The 12,115-nt window shown below is 38.7% G+C and overlaps 1 protein-coding gene across 1 annotated transcript in view; it reads left to right on the forward strand.

Moving 5' to 3' along the window:
* The first annotated feature begins 18 nt into the window (after positions 1-18).
* FUT10 (fucosyltransferase 10) overlaps positions 19-12,115 on the forward strand; it is a 284,562-nt gene continuing 272,465 nt past the window's right edge. The window contains exon 1 of the mRNA XM_082375006.1: positions 19-1,623. The gene's annotated coding sequence lies outside the window, so the exon portion shown is untranslated. The remainder of the gene's footprint in view (positions 1,624-12,115) is intronic.

A 12,115-nucleotide genomic window follows, 5' to 3' on the forward strand; every position in this document is an offset into this window, starting at 1 on the left:
AGCGCCCTTTGACGGTCTAACTTCCGCGCCCGCCGCCGGTCACCGCCGCCACCGACTGTCACCGCGCGCTCGTACCGCTTAGGTCTTGTCCCCGGCTCCCCTTGGGACTGTAAACCCTGCTAAGGGCCCGTGGGAGCCCGCGCAGGAGCCGGCGGCATTTCGAAGGGCGGAGGCCGAGAGCGCCGGGAGCGCCCCTGTCCAGCGAGCGGTTTGACGGTCCCTGAGTGTTAGCCGCCGGCCCCGCCCGCTGGGCCTTCCCTCTGCGGGGCGCGCACCGCCGCCGGCGGGGCCTCAGCTCCGGGCCGTCGGGGCTGCAGTGTTCTCGCTCCTTCGCCCAGTCTGTGGACCTCAAACGCGGGCTTTTTAGACTTAAAACCCTCGCTTCCGCACTTACCCCCCCTTGTTTGGTGTGGTATTGGGTCCTGACTTTTGAAATTCCTGGGTCAGATATTTCAAAAACAGTAGATTTCCCCCCCCCCCCGCTTTTTCTTTTGACAGGGGAAGAAGAAAATCTTTACTAGCTCATACCGTTTTTCAAAAGAAAAGCCACTTCAATACCAGTAGAGTAAGAAAGGCACAATCCCAGAATAAGGATGGCCCTTAGTTTGCGTATCACATTATAAAATAATTTAGTATATCATAAATAGTATAATTTTGTTGCATGCAGATGAAAACTAGGCATTAGAACCACCCTGTTAGAAAGCAATGATTAAGCACTGGTTTGGGGAGCCAAATTTAGGTTATAAAAACCAACTTCAGTTTACTAGATGTTTTGGGGAACGTCAGTCAACCTTTAGCAAAACTGTTTCCCATTAGAAAAATGGGTGTATGCAAGGACTACAGGTATTGTAACTGAGAAGAACAAATGTGACTCCATATTGGATCTCCTTCTTTTACGTTCACCTTTGTATTCTCTTGCTTTTGCTACACCTTAATAACTAAAAGAATGTTGCCTGTAGCCTGAAATATGCGGGAGAGCCCATCCTCAAGGCTCTGACCTTTAAAGGTGTAACCCTTTCCTATTCATATAGAGATAAAAAGTTGCAGAGCAGAGAATAAGGTTTGCCTTGTTGGAAGCTAATAGGAGCATCCTGACCTGACCTAGTGGACGGCTGCAAGAACAAAGGATTCTGGCCCCAAGAAGTTTGCAGCAATCTGCCACACCCCTTCCCCTTTTAGTGTAAAGAAAGCCTGAGTCCACTATCTTCTCCATCCGCCGGCTTTCCGAATAAAATTGCTCTTCCTTGCTTCAGTAACTCAGCTTTTGATTCATTGGCCTGCCATGCAGTGGGCAGTAGGAGCTTGGACTTGGTAACAGTATGTTAAAAGCATAGTTTACATTGCTTTCTAGAAAACCAGTGTGATGGTTCTCACTAGCCTACTGCCTTATGCAAGGCTGGTTTAGAGACCAGAGGAAAGTCATACTATAAATACCCGTACCCTTTTATGTTAGTAACATCAAGTTTAAAACTTGATTGGAAGTTTGGAAAATGTGGAAGAACTCCAGAGCTGGACGAGACTCACCACCTGGACTGCAGCACACTCCCTGAATTAAGTAGGGGAAATAGTGTATGTTTTCAGTATGATTTACTATAACACTCCGTCCCTGCTCACCACCAACAGGTGAGTCCCGTAAATAATTTTTTTAAATTGAGGTGTAATTGACATATAACATTACATGAAATGTTATGAGTAAGATATTGGAGATTTTGATGCAAAGCTGCCGTTCATGATTTTTGTGTATAGTGAGTTGACTGTAGTATTTTACTATTGTCTGTTTAAAAAAAGAAAACCTAACTTATATCCCCTTTCAACTTTATTGTATTTAATTGGTACAGATTGTGTGTGTGTGTGTTTTAGAATACAGACTAATTCTGATTTTTTAAAAAAATTCTACTCTCTTAGCAACTTTCAAGTTTGCAACAGTATGATTAACTATAGTCACCATGCTGATTATATGTTATAATATATCCCCATGACATATGTATATATATAATCTCCCCATGACTTAGTTATTTTATAACTGAAAGTTTGTGCCTTTTGTCCCCCTTGGAGCATTTTGCCCCCATCCCACCCCTCCCCTCTGGCCTCCACCAATCTGTTCTCTGTATGAGCTCTGTTGTTTTGTTTTGTTTTGAGATTCCATATGTAAGGGAGATCGTAGGGTATTTGTCTTTCTCTGACTTATTTAACTTAGCGTAATGCTCTCAAGGTCCATCCATGTTGTTGCAAATGGCAGGGTTTCATTTTTTTATGGCTGAGCAATACTCCATTGTACATATATACTACATTTTCTTTTTAAATTCATCCATCGATAGACACTTAGGTTGTTTCCATATCTTGGCTATTGTAAATAATACTGCAATGAATATGGGAGTGCATACATCTTTTTGAGTTAGTGTATTCATTTTCTTTGGATAAATACCCAGAAATGGAATTATGGATCACATGGTGGTTCTATTTTTAATTTTTGGAGGAGCCTCCATATTGTTCTCCACAGTGGCTGCACCAATTTACATTCCCACCAACAGTGCAAGAGGGTTCCCTTTTCTCCACATTTTCACCAACACTTGTGTGAGTGAGAGGGTATTTCATTGTGGCTTTGATTTGCATTTCCCTGATGATTAGTGATGTTGAGCCTCTTTTCATGTACCTGTTGGCCATCTTGTGTGTCTTCTTTGGAAAAATGTCTATTCAGATCTTCTGCCCATTTTTTAATCAGATTGTTTGTGGGTTTTATTTGCTATTGAGTTGTATTGAGTTTTTAAAAAATATATTTTGGATTTTAACCCCCTATCAAACATGATTTGCAAGTATGTTTTCCCATTTAGTAGGCTGCCTTTTCATTTTGTTGATGGTTTCCTTTGCTGTGCAGAAGCTTTTTAGTTTAGTGTAGTCTCACTTGTTAGTTTTTGCTCCTGTTGCCTTTCCTTTTGGTGTCAGATCTGAAAAATCATCGCCAAGACTGATGACAAGGAGCTTACCACCTACGTTTTCTTCTCGGAGCTTTATGGTTTTAGGTCTTACATTCAAGTCTTTAATCCATTTTGGGTTGATTTTTGTGTATGGTGTAAGATAGTCGTCCAGTTTTACTCTTTTGAATGTGGCTGTCCTGTTTTCCCAGCACTATTTATTGAAGAGATAGTCCTTTTTTCATTGTATGTTCTTCACTCTTTGTTGTAAATTGACCATATAAGCATGGATTATTTCTGGGCTTTGTATTCTGTTCCAATGATCTGTGTGTTTGTTTTCATGCCAATAACATACTATTTTTTTATTACTATAACTTCATAATATAGTTTGAAATCAGGGAGCATGATGTCTCCAGCATTGTTCTTCTTTCTCAAGATTGTTTTGGCTATTTGGGGTCTTTGTGGTTCCATACAAATTTTAGGATTGTTCTATTTCTCTGAAAAATGCCACTGGAATTTTGATAGGGATTGCACTGAATTTGTAGATTGCTTTGGGTAGTATGGACACTTTAAAAATATTAATTCTCCTAATACATAAGCACAGAATATCTTTCCATTTATTTGCATTTTCTTCAGTTTCTTTCATTAATGTCTTACAGTTTTAGTGTACAGATCTTTCACTTCCTTGGTTAAATTTATTCCTAGGTATTTTATTCTTTTTGATGCAATTGTAGATGGGATTGTTTTCTTAATTTCTCTTTTTGATAGTTCATTATTAGTGTATAGAAATGCAATAGGTTTTTGTATATTGATTTTGTATTGTGCAACTTACTGAGTTCGTTTTTTTTTTTAATTATTTATTTGTTTATTTATTTATTTATTTATTTATTTCTGGCTGTGTTGGGTCTTCGTTTCTGTGCGAGGGCTTTCTCCAGTTGCGGGGAGTGGGGGCCACTCTTCATCGCGGTGTGCGGGCCTCTCACTATCGTGGCCTCTCTTGTTGCGGAGCACAGGCTCCAGACGCGCAGGCTCAGTAGTTGTGGCTCACGGGCCTAGTTGCTCCGCGGCATGTGGGATCTTCCCAGACCAGGGCTCGAACCCGTGTCCCCTGCATCGGCAGGCAGATTCTCAACCACTGCGCCACCAGGGAAGCCCCCTGAGTTCGTTTTTTAGTTGTAACGGTTTTTTGGTAAATAATCTTGACTTGCAACCAACCTTAGAAATGGCTCTTAACAAGTTTTCCTCCTAAAGAGTGAGGACTTCAAATGGAAATGCAGAATGTAGAAACATCCTCAAAGTGAGAAATATTTTTTAAAAAATAATTACAAGTAATACAAGAATGCAGGCTAGTTTATTTTCTAAAGCCTATTAAGTGAGAAGTAAATGTTTTCTTTCACTCCTCTCCTTCCAAAAGCCTTTAGTTAATTCATCAAATAATTTGGAGCACCTGCTATGTGCCAGATACAGTTCTAGGTGCTAGAGATGCAGCAGTGAAAAAAAAAAATAGGATCTATGCCCTCATGGAGCTTACTTGGTAGCAAGGAGACAGATAGTAAGCAAATAAACAAATTATATGATGTGATGTCAGGCAGTGGTAATGTTATTAAAAAAAAAATAAAGCTAGGCCAGTGAACAGAGATGGAAAGGGCGATGCTCTTTTAGAATGAGTAATCAGAGAAGGATTCAGAGGAAATGTATCTAGGGAACCTCAGTGAGGTGAGGGAATAAGTCATATGAAAACGTATGAGTATCTGTTAAGGCAAATAAAGAGCAAATGCAGAGTCCCAGAGATAAGATGCTTGGAGTGATCAAGGAGTAGCATGGGGAACGTGTGGGCCAGACGGTGGTGAGAAAAGGGGAGAGAGGAAGGACATGAGACTGGGGAGCAGACTGGGGCCGAATTAGGCACAAGTGTAGTCAGCCTCGCCTTCACAGGAAAACAAACTGGAGGCTTTCAGAAGTCCTGACACCAGATTTCTACGTCAAAAACTTTGTCGAGACAATTTTTTTAGTGGAAAGATATATCATGTTCAAGACTTGAATGTTTCACTATCATTAAGAAATCTGTTCTCCACTGCTTGATCTACAGATTTGGTGCCTTCTAAATCATAATCCCAATAAGATGGTTATAGAATTTGACAAGCTGATTGTGAAGTGTATATGAATGCAAAGGATCTAAAAGAAATAGAAAAAAAAGTATGTGTAGGGGTGTGTGTGTGTGTGTGTGTATACAGACATACGCACAAACACACACATAGACCAACAGAGAAAGAATGGCCAAGCAAATGGCACCAAATGTTAACAGTGGTTGAATTTAGGTAGTTAGAAGGTAGTAGGATATATTTTTAAGGTATGGTTCACAAGATTTGCAGATGGATTGGATCTGGAATGTGAGAGAAAGCAAAGAGTCAATGATGACTCTGCCATTTGGGGTCTGAGCAGCTAGCTAGGTGACCAGGGTGCGCTGGGAAGTGTGCAGATTTGGTGGGTGGTCAGTTTTGGACTTGTTAAGTTCAAAATGCCAACTTAGATATCCAAGTGAAAATGCTGAAAAGGCAGTTAGTATACAACTCTGGATTCAGGGGAGAAATAGCACTATAGATATACATTTGGAGCTCATTTAAAACTGTGAACCTGGTGAGATCACCTTAGAGCTGTAATGTTGACATTTTTTTCTGGGGTGCTCCCTAAAATAACTTTGGAAGACTGTGTGCTCCATCACACATTATTAAACTGATACCTAGGAATTTTCATCGTAAATTTAAATAGTTAAAATTATGTAATTTGTGGTATATTATAAACATGGACATTTTAGAAGATTACATTTAGATTCTTGGAACCTAAATATCATAGAGATTTGAAAACCAAAATCTTTAATTAAAAAAAACTGAATAAATCCTAACAGTCAGAAATATTATATAGTTCCCCTTCTTCTTGAACAAAAATATATTTTATTTCCTCAACAGAATTTTATCCTAATGTAATATATTTTTAATCTTGAGAAGTGCTTTATTGATTATCCTATCATATTCCCTACCAGAAATATTGTTATAAATTGAAATAGTTTTTAAAAAATATCCTATAATCTTAAAGCTCTATGTATTAAGAAAAAAACGTTATGGAATGACTTATCATTGCGATTATTATTAGTAGAAAATTGACTAAGACACTTCTGTTAGAACTTTTCAACATGTCTCATATGTCTCTTAAATTTTATTATAGTCAGTTATATATTGCCCTCCTTTTTAATGGTTCCTGGACCATTTTTCCTCCCCACAGCCCTGTGAAACTGTTGAAAGCTTTGCTCAGCATCTCAACATCCTTTCAGCTACATATTTCTGCTCACCTTCTAGGCCTTTGGGCTGCCACCTTCAAAATGTAGGTTCCTTGAGCGTATAAGTGGGCTCACCTCTCTGGCTTTCCCTTCCCTTCAGGATGTAAGCCTGGCAAGTGTTCATATTTTGTCATCTTTTCATCATATTCTGTCAGCTTTAACAATTGTTCTTGGTAGTAGAGTTGGTCAGAAATAAGTTAGACTACTTTGGAGCCTTTCTTGATAATTTTTAACAATGGTAATATCAACCACCTTCAAGGGAGATAGCTGTCCTGCTACAAAACACCTAATTGTGAGGCACGGAACAGATGAACAAGGTGAATACCATTTCCTGACAAGATATTAAAATTTATTTTAAAGATATAGTATTTGCAGCAATGTGCAATGGCACCAAGTTTTAGAAAGAGAATAGTGGAACAGAACAGAGAACCAGAAACATTTCTACTCATAGAAGGAAAGCCAATATATGACAGAGGTGGCATTGCTGATTAGTGCAGACTGGATGAATTATGAGTAAGTTGTGTTGGGACAATGGGTCATTCATGTGGAAAAAGATAAAATTGGATATTGTATTATACATATAAAAATTTATTTCATAGAAGAATAAAGACCTAAATGTGAAAACAAAATATTAAAAAGAAAATAGAGGAGGATATCATTATGATCTCAATGTAGAAAAAGATTTCTTAATTAGGATACAAATAGCACAGACCATAAAGGAAAAGATTAGTAATTATGACCTTTCACAAAAATGAAAGGCTTGTGGGCATTAAGTCATAATAAAGGGACTTCCCTGGTGGCGCAGTGGTTAAGAATCCGCCTGCCAATGCAGGGGACACAGGTTCGATCCCTGGTCCAGGAAGATCCCACATGCCGCGGAGCAACTGAGCCTGTGCACCACAACTACTGAGACTGAGCGACACAACTACTGAGCCCATGCACACAACTACTGAAGCCTGCGCACCTATAGCCCGTGCTCTGCCACAAGAGAAGCCACTGCAATGAGAAGCCTGCACACCACAACGAAGAGTAGCGCCCGCTCACCACAACTAGAGAAAGCCCGCGTGCAGCAACAAAGACCCAACACAGCCAAAAATTAAAATTAATTAATTAATTAATTTTTAAAAAGTCATAATAAAATGAAAAGAAAAAACAGACTATAAGCAATTTGAAATGTATATTATTGAAGAAGAATTAGAATCCTGAACACATGATGAATTTCTACTAATCAATAAAAAAGAGAAACATCAACAGAAAGTGGGCAAAATATGTGAATAGGTACATCACAGAAAAAGAAACACAGATGGCCAATTAACACAGGAAACGATGTGCTCATTCTAACTTATAATTGTGAAATGTGAATTAGAAATATAACTAGATACCGCTTTACATCAGCAGAATGTCCAAAGTACACCCCATCAATCATAAAATCACAGATGGAGAGGATAAACCAAAATTCTTATTCTGATATGATATATGCAATATACACAACTCCACTTATGAAGTATCCTCACCAAAAACCAATCTGATTTTGAATCTGATTAAGTTTCATGATTTAAATATCATTTTGCGTGAAATAGGAAGGATGTAGGAATATGTTGGATGACATCATAGCCATGTGTTGGGAAAGGTCATCAGAAAGACGTGACCCCAGGTTTGGCCTTCAAGCTGGACCCGGGCATTCAGCGGCTGCTCACTCCCGTCCTTGAAATGTGCCCTCCGCTTGCCTTCCCCAATCTCGAAGCTGCCCAGGGACACAGCCTGGAGACAGTCATGCAATGTTGAGACCACATGGACTGTGTACATGACCAAGCCCAGGTAATCTTCTGCGTAAACTTGTAAGATTTGGTGGGTGGGTACGGAAATCTGCTTGTCTTACAGCCTCCGATGTAAGTTCCTTTGCTTACTGAACCTGCTGCCCACCAGTCTGGAGCGGTCTGCCTCTTTGGTTTCTCCCTTGCCTGCTTATGGTGGCGGTGGTGCTGGGGTGGGGTGGTGATTTCACGTTTCACCCAGGAAGCTCCCTGGGAGGCTGCGAACCAACAGCGGAAGAGTGAGCCAGGAGACCAAAGAAATGGGCTGTAGGAAAGAGGGATCCACAGGGGAGATCCCAGGTGGGCCCTCCACCTCTCCGTGGGCGGGCGTGGCCGATGTGTGGGATGCCTGTGGGCCAGTGCAGGAGTACGGGGGCGCCCTGAGAACGCCGGCTGCTGCCATGTGCCGTTTCAGGAACTGTGCAGAGCGCCCTGTGACAAAGAAGGGAAACTTGTGGCTGCCACACGGGACTGGCCTCTACTGGGGGCAGTTCGGGCTGGACATCGATGCCCAACTAGAGGCTGAAATGAAAGTTAAAACGTTAGAGGAAGAGCTGAGGTACGGAAGGATGTGCAGTACCCACGGCTCTGCTAGCTCCGGGCTGACACACAGGCTGGGAGAGCAGGTTGGTAAGTTTAGAGACCTGAGCTTGTGACAAACCTGGTTAGGATACTAAGAGGTGGAGTTTCTAGGAAGAAGAAGAAAACAAAGGGGAGGATGTTGCAGTGATTGATGAGAGAAGAACAAAAAGCCTCTTGCCATCTGACTCCTAATACAAAGGGAAACTTTAAATAACAATTACCCCAAAGCCTAGGAGAAAACTTACATTTTTTTCTCTGTCCCTTGTGGTTGTAAATCTTACCGTGTTTTTAAAATGTAAACACCCCAGGAGTTAAACAAAACATTGCCCATAGATACTAAAAAAAAGGGAGTGGGTGAGTGGATGGAGGGCTTTTTCATAAAAGTTCTCTTGCCAAAATCGATTTGTAAAAGAACTAACGTTTTTTTTTTTTTTTTTTTACAAAGCTAGTAGAAACAATAAGGATGAAAAAAAATCAGTGTATATAAAAAGTAGAATGTGTGTTTCTGGTAAAAGAAGGGTGAGATGCACTTCTGGTAAAGAAAATAAAATGTGTTTTGTTTTTCGATAAAAAAAGTTGCACAATGTAAAAGCTGAGAATTATGTTTTATTGGAGGGCATTAGTGAGGAACTGTTGCAAAGAGGTAAGGGAGGAGCCTAAATATAGGAGTTTTTGCAACAAACAAACAAACCAAAACAAACACAAAAACTGTGTAGTCAAACCTCAAAAGATTACTGCTAATCACAAAAACAGCCATCTCAAGTTAATGATTTTAGTGCTTTTCTATGTATGGGAAGATGCGAGCGTCTGGGTTCACTGAAATTTTTCCACTGATACGCACTTAAGTATCTAGGGCCAGTATCCTGTTTTCCTCCATCCTGAGTTCCCCTCAGGGTGCACCATCAGGGGAGACTGTGGTAGCTGATGGACTGATGGTGGGGAACATTTGTTGTTTACTGGAATGTCAGGCATCTTTTTGTCCACAGATATAAAGGACATGTTTTACATTAAAAAGATAATAATTTTGTCCTAAAATAAAATTATTATTTCAAAATTAAAAAAAAGACGAAACCTAATGAGATATAAAAAGTTACAAAATGTTTATGGAAATCACAAAAGATTTGTAAAATCACAAGTTTTGTAAAAATCAAAAGATTTGTGAGGGAAAAACCTTTAAAAAATTTATTTGTGGTCAAGCTAAGATTAAACTAAATTATTTAAATTTAAGAAAAAATGTCAAAAGTGCATGGTACAAAATTAAAATTTTGTTTTCTCTCTGTTAAAAGAATAAAATTTTCTTAGATTATTACTCTGCTTTTTAAAAAATTGTGAACAAAGGTTTTTCTTTACCTTTAATATAGTCTGCCTAGAATACAAAGATTTTGTGTTTAAAAAATTTTTATCAGCTCTTTAACCATGGCTATTTTAAAGTCTTTTATCATTTACAGACAGTTATTGTTTTACTGTGATGCTTTTACAAAGGTGTTTCTACAAAACAAAGGTACTTCACCTTCAAAGAGATTTATAAAAAAAAAAAAAAAAGCTCCAACAAGTACACATTTCTGATAACTAAGATCAACTTGCCTTCATGTGGGAAAGACAATAATAAACCTTTCAAGTGCTTCCCCCAGGTTACCTACACAGGTTACCCATATGTCTTGGGATGGTAACCCAAGACCTGCCCCTGATCTCCTTCCTCACATTAGTAAAACAGGCCAGTTACATTAATGATATAATATTAACACGTGAAGACTTGCCTCTGTTGCAGGACACTTTGTAGGCTTTGCTGAAACATATGGGGAAAAAAAAAAAAGATGGACAGTGAACCTGGGGAAAATTAAAGCTCCAGACACCATATAAGGTTCTGAAAGTCATTTGGTCAGATAAGATGCAAGTTATCCCCAACACGGTTTTTGGTAAAATACAAGACTATACAACTCCTAAAAATGTAAAAGAATATAAGCCTTTGTAGGGGGTTGGGGGTTTTAGAGAACTTTTATTCCCCACCTGCCACAATGCCTCCAACCTTTATGCCACCTGGTAAAAAAAAAAGGACATGTGTGCAACTGGGGGTCAGAGCAGTAAGCCACCTTTAAAAAATAAAAAATAATAGTAAAACAGATTAAAGCTCTGGACATCTCCCAAGCAGGACTACATTTGAGTTAGATGTGTCTGTGAATCCACAAGGTCTGGGTCAGATACTATGACAGAGATGACAAAAGAAGAAAATGCCCCTAAGATTTTGGTCCCAACTCTGAAATGGGACAGAACCCCAACCTAGAATCCTATAACCAGTAAAAATATGGAATGAAGGAGAAATCAAGACATGCTGAGATGAAAAACTAAGAGAATTTGTCGCTGGTAAATGTATCCTAAAAGAATGGGTAAAGAAAGTTCTCTAAACAGAAATGATCAACATTGGAATATCAGGAGGGAAGAAAGAACGTGGTAAGAAAAATTATGGATAAATACAGTAGGTTTTGCTTCTCTTCTTGAATGTTCTAAATTATGTTTGACAGTTAAAGCAAAAGTTATAACATTGTTTAATGTGGTTCTAAATGTATGTAGAGGAAGTACTTAAGACAATTATGTTATAAATGGTGAAGGGTAAAGAAATGTAAAGGGAAATAAAGCAAACCTAAATGTGTATGCACCAAACAAAAGAGCTGCTCAATATATACAGCAAAAACTGATAGAACTGAAAGAAGAAATAGACAAATGCACAATTTTAGCTGAACACTTCAATAATTGATAGAACAACTAGACAGAAAAGCAGCAAGCATATAGAAGACCTCAACAACACCATGAACCAATGGGATCTAATCAACATTTATAAATTACTCCATTCAACATTAGAATGCATTCTTTTCAAGTGTACATGGAACATATACCAAGATAGACCATATCCTGAGCCATAAAACAAACCTCAACAAATTTAAAAAGAATTGAAATCATACAGAGTATGTTATCTGCCTACAATGGAATCAGACTAGAAATTAATAACTGGAAGAATAACAGGAAATTTTCCAAACACGTGGAAAGTAAATAATATATTTATAAATAATCAATGTAATCCCAAGGGAAATCAACGCATACATTGAACTGAATGAAAATTAAAAATACAACATCTCAAAATTTGTGGGACACAGCTAATGCAGTGCTGAGAGAAAAATTTATGGCATTAAATGCAAATACATTAGGAAAGAGGAAAAGTACCAATAATCTAAGCTTCTGACTCAAGAACCAAGAGAAAGAAGAGCAAAATCAACCGCAAGCAAGCAGAAGGGAGGAATAATAAAGATAGGGACAGAAATCATTGAAATTGAAAACAGGAAAATAGAGAAAATCAGTGAAACAAAGAGCTGGTGCTTTGAAAAGATTAATTGACAAACTTGTAGAGACTGACAAATTTAAAAAGAGAAAAGACATAAATTTCCAATATCAGGAATGGAACAGGGGATATCACTAAAGAT

Source organism: Balaenoptera borealis (assembly GCF_965194805.1).
Source record: "Balaenoptera borealis genome assembly, chromosome: 21".
NCBI classification, from domain to species: domain Eukaryota; kingdom Metazoa; phylum Chordata; class Mammalia; order Artiodactyla; family Balaenopteridae; genus Balaenoptera; species Balaenoptera borealis.